Source organism: Diabrotica undecimpunctata, chromosome 8, assembly GCF_040954645.1.
Source record: "Diabrotica undecimpunctata isolate CICGRU chromosome 8, icDiaUnde3, whole genome shotgun sequence".
NCBI lineage: Eukaryota > Metazoa > Arthropoda > Insecta > Coleoptera > Chrysomelidae > Diabrotica > Diabrotica undecimpunctata.
This window is the reverse complement of record NC_092810.1, coordinates 136,467,506-136,479,772: the sequence shown is the minus strand read 5'-3', so window position 1 is coordinate 136,479,772 and position 12,267 is coordinate 136,467,506. Positions and strand designations below refer to the sequence as shown.

At 38.4% G+C, this 12,267-nt stretch overlaps 1 protein-coding gene across 2 annotated transcripts in view; it reads left to right on the top strand.

The window, feature by feature from the left end:
* Snoo (Sno oncogene) overlaps positions 1-12,267 on the top strand; it is a 415,257-nt gene that overhangs the window by 342,786 nt on the left and 60,204 nt on the right. The window lies entirely within an intron of this gene.

Here is a 12,267-nt window from a genome sequence, read left to right as displayed (position 1 = left end):
GAGTTTACCCTGATAACGGAGTTGACAGTTTTCTCATCTTTATTTAAAGTCTATACCGCCGGGCTTTTAATAAATTTACTTCTTCATGTTTATGTAGGTGTTTATTATCAAGTAAGTCTCACGTTAATGTGTTGTCAGATTGGCGTTAAGCACTCGGATTTTATTTCAGCATCTATTATACTCCTATTCAACATACTGTTGTGAATTTATTAATTGTTATGTCTTTAATTTATAATGTCTTTACTAATTTATTATCTTGTTCCTACTTTAATTTATTAAAAGGCACGATAATTTATATAAGTTTATTTATCACTACATATACAATAAATTATTAGTAGGCGAGCGTAACAATAATATCACGAGCGCGAATCTTCTTTATTAACTGTCCCTTCCAAATAAAGTTCCGTTATTATATACCAGTGCCGTTATCTCGAATAGTCTAAAACCTTCGATGGCGAAACGGTAAAGGCAAACTGGATTTCCCTCGCATCGCTTCTGGAAGGTCGCTCAGGTAAATCGAGGCCTCTCGTAAACTCTACAACATATTAGATTAAAAACATGTTTTAAAGGTTAAAACTATGACTCATATTTTTACGTAACATTGCCCCCCTCTCAAAAGATGGTTCCTCCTGGAACCTTGTTGGGACTAGAACTGGAACGGTATGCTGGTATCGGCAACTGGACCCTCTTTTACAACTTCCAGTTGTATAAAAATGACAAGGGACGGTTTTGTCTCCGCACCAGTAACTATGCGGATTGCAACAGACTAACACCTGGACTTCGGTGTCTTTAAAGATCTCCTCCACCATATTTCGGATAACCCTCCAATCTAATTGGCGGCACTCCAACTTTGGCATGGCTAACTTTTGCACGTCGGACTCTAGTACGTGCCCTCTCAATTGAAGTAAGGCTTCCCATACATCTCGGTAGGTAGGTTGGTCACGGGCAGTGTCTTTTGTTACCAGGTAGAAAAGGTAACGTGATGCATCTTGGAGTTTCAAGGTTTTACCGGGAGCTGGCACTTGGCATTGAAGTTCTGCAACTCGACCAAACTTCCTTCGAAAGACGGATGCCAACCCTGGTGCGTCTTTGATACTGGCCGGGATGGTAAGGGCCAGCGAGTAGTCATCGGGGAGCTCGAGTAGATCTTGCTTTTCTTCAGTGGTAACACCATGTCTCGCTTTACCGGTACCTCCATAGGCACCCATGAATTCCTCAAACGTGAGGTCAAACACATCTTGGACTTGGTTTACTTCCACTTCTTCATCTACGTCGTGGTCACCTTCGAAAGATGCCAACCGGTTATGGTGTACTATCATCGGCTTTCCCCTCGGAATCTTGCTTATTCGGTAGATGACATCGTTGATCTTCTCCATGATGAGGTATGGACCTTCCCAAAACTGCTGCAATTTGGGAGAACAACCTTTTCGCTTCTTGGGATTATACAGCCATACTTTGTCGTTCTTCTTAAAGCAACCCTTTTCGGCTTGTGTATCGTACCGTTTCTTCATTCGGTCGCTAGCGATCTGAAGGTGGGAACGGACCAACTCATGTACATCGTCCATTCTTCTTCGTAATTCGATCACATAATCTTCACCTGCTACATCTTCTCCAGGTCGACACCCAAATTCTAGATCACAAGGTAGTCGCATTTCGCGTCCGAATAGGACTCTGGCTGGTGTCTGGCCCGTTGATTCGTTAACAGCAGATCTGTAGGCCATTGTGAAGAACGGAAGGTATTGGTCCCAGTCTCGCTGATGATCGGACACCATCTTTGTCAAATACTTGCCAACTGTCCTATTCATTCGTTCTACCATACCATCCGATTGCGGATGATACGCGGTAGTTCTTGTTTTCTTCATGCCTAGTCTATCACATATTCCTTGGAATAGATCACTTTCGAAGTTCCTGCCTTGGTCACTATGGATCTCCAAAGGCACTCCAAATCGGCTGATATATTCTTGGATCAACTTATCTGCAACGGTGGCGGCCTTCTGGTCTGGAAGTGCGTAAATCTCGACCCACTTAGTGAAGTAATCCATTACTACCAACATGTACTTGCCCCCATTTTCACTTTCTGGAAATGGCCCTGCAATGTCCAAAGCTATTCTTTCAAACGGGCTTCCAACATTATATTGTCTCATAGGAGCTCTCCTTTTCCGGTGAGGCCCGTTACTCGTAGCACAAATAGTACATTTCTTACACCAGTCTTTTACGTCGTCGGAACTGTTCATCCAATAAAACCGTTCCCGAATTCGCTGAAGGGTTTTCCTTACACCAAAATGCCCTCCCGATGGACTGTCGTGTAACTGACGAAGTACTTCGGCTATTCTGCTCTTTGGGATCACCAACTGTCTTCTCTTCTCTGAACCGTCATCATTTTCCAGGACTCGTTTAAGCAAGCCATCTTCGATGATAAATGAGTCCCACTGGGCCCAATACGTCTTAACTACTGAGCATAGGTTTGATATTTCCTGCCAAGGTGGTCGACGGTTTTCCTCTTTCCATTTTCGGATTTTCTGTATAACTGGATCTCTCTCTTGTTCTTCCCTTATCTTAGTAGGCGTCCAGTCGTCGTTGACAATCGTCGTTCTTAGCACTGCTGCTTCCTTGGATTCCGTTTTGTTGCAGTGGGGACACTCTGCTGGGCATGGCCGTCTGGAAAGAGAATCAGCGTTTCTGTGGCTAACTCCGGCTCGGTGCTCAATCTTAAAATCGTATTCTTGGAGTCGTTCGATCCACCTGGCTATCTGACCCTCTGGATTCTTAAACTGCATCAACCACTTAAGGGCGGCATGGTCGGTTCGGATTAAAAACTTCCTTCCATAGAGGTATTGATAGAAGTGCTCTACTGATTTCACTACTGCCAGAAGTTCTCTTCTCGTGACGCAATAATTCCGCTCAGGTTTTGAAAGAACTTTACTAAAATATCCGAGGACTCGTTCCTGTCCTCCTTGAATCTGAGACAGCACTCCTCCAATTCCCACATTACTTGCATCTGTATCTAAGATGAACTCTCCTTCTGGCAGTGGATACCCTAAAATTGGTGCTGTTATTAAATGCTTTTTCAACGTTTCAAAGGCATTTTGGCAGTCTATATCCCAGCGGTATTCTCTTGCTTCCTCTGTAAGTCGCGTTAATGGCTTAGCGATATCTGCAAACTTCTTAATAAACCTCCGGTAGTAAGTACATAGTCCAAGAAAACTTCTCACTTGATGTTTGTCAGTTGGTTTTGGCCATTCCTTAATGGAATCGATTTTTCCCTTATCCACGGCCACTCCTTCTTTACTGACTATATGACCCAGATAATTGACTTTACCTTGAAATAGCTGGCACTTCTTGGGGTTTAGCATCAATTGGGCAGCTTTAAGTCGATTAAAAACGTTTTCTAAATTCCTCAAATGATCTTCGAATGTCTCCCCCAAGACGATTATGTCATCTAAATAAACCAGGCATGTTTTCCAAGATAACCCTCTCAACACATTTTCCATAAGCCTCTCAAATGTCGCAGGAGCATTACAAAGACCAAATGGCATAACGTTGAATTGCCACAATCCAGATCCTGTGGTGAAGGCTGTCTTTTCTTTATCGACTGGGTCCATTTCTACCTGCCAGTATCCAGACTTCAAATCTAAAGTAGAAAACAATTTACTTCCAGCCAATGTGTCCAATGTGTCATCGATCCGAGGCAGAGGATAACTATCTTTCTTGGTAACGTTGTTCAGCAAACGGTAATCCACACAGAACCTCGTCGTTCCGTCTTTCTTCTTAACCAGGACCACCGGAGAGACCCATGGACTCGTAGAAGGTTCTATCACCCCGTCTTTCTTCATTTCCTGAACAATCGTTTCAGCTTCCTCTCTCTTCGCCTGTGGTAATCGTCGAGCTGTTTGACGAATTGGCTTAGCATTACCAGTATCAATTTTATGCTTAACAACGGTAGTTCTTCCCGTCTTTCCTCCTTTCGGTACGAAAATATCACGATACTGCCGAAGAAATTCCTTTAATTTCCTTTTCTCCATCTGATTTAGAGACTGTCCTGCAACTGCAACCATTTGGTCGAATTTGTCGTTGGAATTATCAGATGTTGTCGCCTGACGAATTATGGATGTCACAGGTACACAAGTTCCTACTTTTGTCTCTTTCTTTATGGTCACTGGGTAGTCGTTGACATTGATAAGTCTCACAGGAATTTCTTTAGCCGAAGTCACCAATTCCTTTCCAATTATGATTCCACGGCCAACCTCATCGTCGTGGTTCCAAGGCTCCATCATAACAGGTCTCCCTTCGTCTACAATTCCCTGTAGTCGCGCTACTATGATCGTTTCGCTTCTCGCAGGCACGACTGTATCTTCTGTAATGGCTGCTTGCACAGTGTTGTCATTATGTGGATGGAGAAATACCTCCTCGTTGCCAACTTTGATTACCTTATTCTTAAAATCCAATTGGAATCCATGCATATTCATTACGTCCATTCCTAATATAACATCCTCTTCGATGTCAGCAACTATAACAGTATGGACAAACTTTTCTGCCCCAATTCCCAATTGTACCTGGATTTCTCCATGAATGTTGGCATTTTCACCTGTAGCGGTCCGAAGTCGTAACCTCGTTGGTAACAGTTTCTTTCGGCTGTTTATAACTGTCGGGCGTATAATGGTTCTGGTCGCTCCGGTATCCACCAACAACGTATGCTTTTTACCATTTATGTCTCCATCTACATATACACTATCTTCACGACATTTCAAAGAAGCTATTAGTATGAGAGGGTCTTTGGAAAAGTTCTGGGTCGAAGCTGCCCCCCTAAGGCTGACCCGTTCTAGTTTTCCTGATGGTGAGTTTCTTGATTTGCGTCGTACCTAGGGTGCTTACAGGAGCTTCGTACGTGTCCTATTTCGCCACAATTCCAGCATCTGATGGTCTTCGTTTTCTTGTATGTCATGCTTTTCATCATATTAACGAGCTGGTCAAGTTTATCTTCATCTCCTTCCTCTTTTACAGTCCTAACTTTACTGTACCCGCCAGAGGCCTGCGTAGCTGACTCGTATTCGAGGGCGGCGGATAGGACATCAACCAGCGTCTTGTGACGAGCTAATCGCAGTGTTCTCTGCATTTCATGATCACGAAGACCATCAATAAACGTTTGAACGGCCAATTTTTCCATCATGTCTTCGGGAGCTGTTGGATAAGCATATCGTACTAATCTGGCAATATCTACCTCATATTCTTGAAGAGCCTCATCTTTCTTCTGTCTACGATTTTTAAGCTGTGACTGATATACATGCTCCAAATGTTCGTGGCCATATCGCATATTTAACCTCTTCTTCAGTTGTTCGAAATCATCGGTCTCCTCTACGGCTATGGTCTGAAGCACATCTAAGGCATCTCCTCGAAGGGCGATAGTCAGGTTTACAGCCTTTTCTTTTTCAGACCATCCATTTGCTCTTGCGGCTGATTCGAACTGTTTCATGTAGTTGTTCCATGATGATTTTCCGTCGAAAGTTGGGACTTTAACATGAATAGAACCTCCACTTCCTTCAAATTTCGGCCGTGTCTCCAACTTAAATTTCGTCTCGTCTTCTTTTATCTCCACTGTAATCGGATTGTTACCTCTCTCTGCTGTCCCTGTTTCCTCCATCTTCTTTTCCATCTCTTTCCATATCTTTTCTTCGAAGGCTAACATATCGGCAGCAACTTGGTTTTTTAATGAAGATATTCTATCGTCCAGGGCAGACATCTCAGAAGTGACTTTAGAGATTTCCGAAGAGATGTTAGCAGAGACTTTGCTTTCCAGCGAAGAAATCTCGTTAGAAACTTTGCTTTCTAAAGAAGCGATGTCGCCGGATACTTTGTTCTCCAATGATGCGATGTCGCCGGAAACTTTGGCTACATCACCAGAAACTTTGGCTACATCAGAAGAAACTTTCGAAATCGACGAGAGGACAGCATCATGCTTGTCTTCAAATATATAAGTTTCTGGATCTAGTCCTTCTTCTAGCAAAGCGTTCTTTAGTCGTTGGACTAACTCAGCCTTTTTTCCGGTAGAAGCTAATTCTCTGTCTTCGAGATGTCTTCTTAAATTCGTCACTGTGAGCTCATAAATCGTAGCCATTTTCACAATTTATTTTACGTATTCACTTGTATTATTATTATAAGTCTAATTTATGTTCGATCTCACTCTGACACCATTTGTTGTGAATTTATTAATTGTTATGTCTTTAATTTATAATGTCTTTACTAATTTATTATCTTGTTCCTACTTTAATTTATTAAAAGGCACGATAATTTATATAAGTTTATTTATCACTACATATACAATAATTTATTAGTAGGCGAGCGTAACAATAATATCACGAGCGCGAATCTTCTTTATTAACTGTCCCTTCCAAATAAAGTTCCGTTATTATATACCAGTGCCGTTATCTCGAATAGTCTAAAACCTTCGATGGCGAAACGGTAAAGGCAAACTGGATTTCCCTCGCATCGCTTCTGGAAGGTCGCTCAGGTAAATCGAGGCCTCTCGTAAACTCTACAACATATTAGATTAAAAACATGTTTTAAAGGTTAAAACTATGACTCATATTTTTACGTAACAATACACACAGAATTCGTACAATTGTTTCAAAACATATGCGACGATCGATGATGACTTGACAGATACAAAAGACCTTTACAGAGAGCAGGTGATAGGCGGAAAAATATTACGGATGATTTAGTCGTGAATATGGACTTAAAACTAATGTACAGAAGATCAAGGTAATGATAATCGATCGAATTAGAAATAACCAGCCGGAAATACGAAGAATAGATGTATATATACAGACGAATGATGAGAATTTCATGGGTACAAAGAGTTATTCAAAAAAGCATTCGAAATGTCGGTGTACCGACGCATTCTTCGTATATCCTGGACCGAACATGTCACCAACACAGAGGTAATCCAAAGAATCGGAAAGGAGAAAGAAATCGTGAATACAATTAAACAAAGAAAGCTTGAATATCTAGGCCACATATTGAGACACGATAAGTACCGTCTACTGCAATTGATTGTCCAGGGAAAAATAGACAGTAAGCGAGGGCCAGGCAGGAGAAGACACTCGTGGCTCCAAAATCTGAGGAAGTGGTTCGGGCTCACATCGGTCGAACTATTCAGAAGCGCCGCAAATAAGATCAGAATTGCCATGTTAATAGCCAACGTTCGCAACGGACAGGGCACTTGAAGAAGAAGAAGACAAAGAGTTACTAATGTTGAGGTACTTCGTCGCATGTGTAAACAAAAAGAATTACTAAGAACAATCAAAGAGAGGAAAATGCAATACTTGGGTCATATGTTGAGAGGCGAAAGATAGGAATTACTTCAAGTTATACTGGAAGGAAAAGTACAGGGCACAAGATCAGTAGGAAGACGCCAGAAGTCGTGGCAGAAAGACCTGAGGAGATGGTTCGAACGCTCATCCGCAGAAATCTTTCGCGCAGCAGTTTCCAAAACTACAATTGACATTTGGATCGCCAACCTTCGAAAGGAGACGGCGCCATGAGAAGAAGAAGGAAATACGAAAGGTAGCGGGGTTTGAAGGGGTAAGCCGTTTCAATTACCTAGGTTCTGTTATCACAAACAATGGTGGATGCGAAGAAGAGATACATCGACGCCTTACAATGGCCAGATCAGCAACGGTCTAAAACTTACTAAAATCTGGAAAGATAAGCACATAACCAGGAACGCGAAACTGCGCCTAGTACGGACGCTTATCTTTGGCTCTGTACCGATTAACCATAACCATAAGATATAAGATATTTTTTCAGAATAAATTTGTAATATTTTGGCTTCTAATGGACTGATTTTTTTCAAATCATGTTTTGTTTATTAAAAAAAACAAACCAAACAAACTTTGAAAAATAAAATCAGTCCATTAGAAGCCGAAATATTACAAATTTATTATTAAAAAATAACAAATTATCGACTATATCAGACATTTTTGCTTATAACTTTGCTTCTGATCAAGGTAAAAAGATTTAGAGCACATTATTTTAAAGCTGTAATTATAGGCTTTAAAATGAATTTTGAAAATTTTAATTTTATGAATTTTTGACGAAGTTTAGAAGTTTAAAGTATACAATTTAAGTGTAAAAAAAACAATCGAATTTGTTTAACGATTTTTCGGTGGTATGAGATCAAAAAATTTAGTATCATGTTAATGAGGACTAAATACAATGGAAAACGAACATTTTGAGCTTTACTAAACTCATGTTGATGCAGTTTGAAATTGCCCCAACTGATGCGCTTAACTCGCACCCGGAGCGTCGGTCGAGCGCAACTGTACTGGCCTTATGTAATATTAATATCTCTACAAAAAAATAACTTTTGCGTGTCTTATACATTTTAAATTGTTTATTACTGTTTCTAGAATAATAATTAATTATGTGATTTATTTAATAAAATTATACATCATCGTTTTCTTCATCATGATCATCATTTGCATTGTAAATGTTTTTGCATCTTTTTTTGTTACATTTGCCAAAGGAGCAACATTTAACTCCTGAAGAAATGCATGTACATGCATTATATATACAATTTGGTACCAAGTCATATACTTTTCCTCATCTTCTACAGCCGTTATTAAAAGATATAAATTTGTCTGAAACTAGAACTCTACCTTTTCTCTAATAATCCCCATTGGATCAACATACTTTCACATCATGATATTTCCGTCGCCAAATTTAACAATGAATATACCAGTGTGAATACATTAAGAAATCTCTTTCTAAAACTGATAAACAAAAATAAATATAACGTAGTTCTTTACACTGATCGACACGTCAAAGACTTAACGTAGAGTTGGGTATCCTGTAACTACTTTACAACAGCCTGTCGAACTGTCTAAAATGTCTCCTTGGTGTATGCTCAACAATATCCTAACACACACATAGCCATATGCACTGATTCACTTTCCCCTATACAATCCATTATTACTATATCCACTCGTCCTCTCGTCCAATATAATCATGACATATACATATCAACTTTTTATAAACCAAAATACTAGGCACTCTGATATGGGTACTATCCCATGTCGGAATTAGTGGTAACGAAAAATCCGATTGACTTACCAAAAAGTCTCATAATACTTCTATGTAAATGTAGATGTTAAAATATAAAAAAACTTAATTGTTTGTAATAATGAAATAAAAATGAATGTTCCAAATATATGATTGTTAACACATGTTGTTAGTTCGACGTTTTGAAACAGAACGTCTTTTCCGACAGAAAAGTTGATTTCAGCCAGATCTCTTCACGATCAGCCGTAACCGGTTATATTCGCGACAAGCCGACAGCTTGTCGCGAATATAACTAATATAATATAACCGCGAATAATATCGCGAAATTTTGCAAAAGACGACAGGGGCGTCGTCAGGTCATTTAGGTTTTCACATAAGCCGCCCCCTTTGAACGCCATAAGGGGGTTCAAAATCCAAATATATAAAGTCCTTAAGTCAATAGAGTTTATCAAAACACAAAAAAACTACAGTTGATTTTCGTTCGGTAGTACACATAACTTCACAACCGGACGTTTGTATACGCCAGAGTTTGTTTTCAGCGTTACACTACGCACAATTCCGTCTTGGAGAAAGAACCAATCTTGAGAAGGGAACTACATTGTTTCTTCCACTTGACGCGTTGCTGAAGACAAGAGACGTATTCTTTGGATCAGCGTGTCCAATAACATTCCACCATTTGCTGCACCCTTTGAAATCTGCTCAATCTGTTTTCCATGAGATCTAACAGATTGCGGTCAGGAACTGATGTGAGATGTGATCCATTGCGGTATGTGAGATATAATCCAACCAGAAAATGTGCAGGTGTGAGAGGAAGTTGGTCTGAGGGGTAATTAGACACAGGAAAAAGTGGTTTGAAATTGAGAATGGCTTCAATTTGACTCAAAACAGTGGAAAACTCCTCATAGGAGAGAACCATATTACTAATGACTCGTTTAAGTCTATTAAGTCTAAAGTATACTTTAGACTTACATAACTTTGTCAAAAATTGATGAAATTAAATTTTTGATAATTGATTTTAAAGCTTATATTCACAGCTTTAATAATAACCAAAATTGTCTGATATAGTCGATAATTTATTTTATAACAATATAGCCAATATTTCGGCTTCTAATGGACCCATTTTAATTTTTCAAAGTTTGTTTAGTTTATTTTTTTAAAAGAAATAAAACATTACTTGAAAAAAGAGTATATCTTTATTAGTTTATTAGTTAAAAATATTTAAACAATTAAATTGTTAATAACAAATTCCTGTGTCGAAAAATTCGGATTATCATGTTGAAGATTCGGTTTCAGCGGGTCAATTACATAAAAATCAGTTGTAAAATCTCATGGACCTCAATCGGCCACGAAATCCCTTTTGCCCCTAGACTAATTGATCAAATAATGCAAAAGAGTGCAACGTCCTAAATACACATATTAGAAAATAGGAACATGAAACAAAAATTATATATAATGGGAAAAATATTACAAATTAAAACAAAGTTATAAGTCGTTAGAAAAAAAAATTGCCGAGCGTGTGTATTTTCAATAAACGTGTCAGTTTCCCATTAAACTGTCCCATTATTCCCAAGTCAAACATTACACCGATATATACCCGCATAATAATCACATACAGGAAAAAATGATTAATTGCCATCCAACACACTAACCAGTGAACAACTAGAACACAAAGACGAAAGGGACCCAACCTCTCGTCTATGTAAACCTGGGTCGCGTGCGTATGTACCCACGATTTTTTTGCCGTTGTATATACACTAAGAGAACTACTATTTCAGTAGGGAAAAACTCCGTTTCGATAAATATTCGAGAATTATTGTCAAAATTAAGGTCGTCAAAATCAATCGTAGTATCAAAATAACAATGATATAAAGGTCATTGATTATTCGAATAACCATGGAAAAAGATTTATAATCGGTGGTGATTTTAATGTCAAACACACTCATAGAAACCGAGGCTAACCACAACTAAGGAAAAACAAACTCTTGTAGGCAGATAATCAGATAAAATGTGGAACAATTTCAACGGTAAACAAACATTAGGACCTCAAAAAATATTCAAAATCAACTCCCTCCTAATCTAACTAATAGTCTAATACATTGGCGAAGTTTTTAGCTACATTTAGAACTCAACGTTTGAAAGAACAAAATGAGTCTTTTATTAAAAAAATTCAGCGAGCTAAAAGGATAATTCACCCGGATTGGTTTCTAAAACTAAAAGTAATAATTACTCTAAAATAAAAGCAAAAATGACAGAAAATTACAAATTCTATTGTTTTTAAATTGTAGTGGTATTTACTGATAAAATAATAACAATAACACTTAACATTTTTCTTAATCGGAAAATGAAAACATATTACCTGACAGTGTATTCTTCAAGAATTAGATTCATACTAATAATCACCGTCATTGGTATCGTTCATTTTAATTGTAAATAATGACTTGGTTAATTGCTTCGATGCGATTTTGAACATTCTTCTATTAAGTTTTAACATTTCCGCACACTTTTTTCCCAGATTGCAGGAGTTTTTCCCAAATGCTTCTTGCTATGTTTCCAAAACTGTTGCGTCATTGTAATCACTACGCCCAATATAGTTATCAATAGTAATACCACTAGTGATTCAATTTCCGCGATAAGTCTGTCGATTTACTTCTAAACGAAACTGAGTTGCTTGAAAACACCACGAGTCCGTAGGACTTATAAGCTAAATTAAATCACTAGTGGTATTTTATTAGACTATTTTATGAACAAAGTGATAGGTCAAAAATTCAGTAGAATGAGAGGAAGGAATTTAGTTAGTCTTTCGTTGTTATTTTCTGCATCTAATTTGTAGTTGCGATCCACACAGAACATCATAAATTGTCTCCATATATAAGATTTAGATTTTCTTGTGTTACTCGGTATATTTTCTTCAATGTTTTGGTTTATAACTTCGTTTGAAGTACCACCGAAACGACTCATTTTGACGTATACAGCTACAATAATTTTTTTGGCAAACGTCAAACTTTGCTTTGTGATCGGTATCCATGGTTACGTCGTTGAAAACACGAAGCTGATAGACCAATCAGAATTGAAAGGCAGTTGGTGTTTTCGCGATAACACAAGCTGTCTTTGGTTTGTGATTGGTCAGATTATGTGAAAATTTTAAGATGAGTGAAATAGTCGTAGTAAGTTTTGCATATTCCTGAAATATGTTCAATGGGATTGAATTTA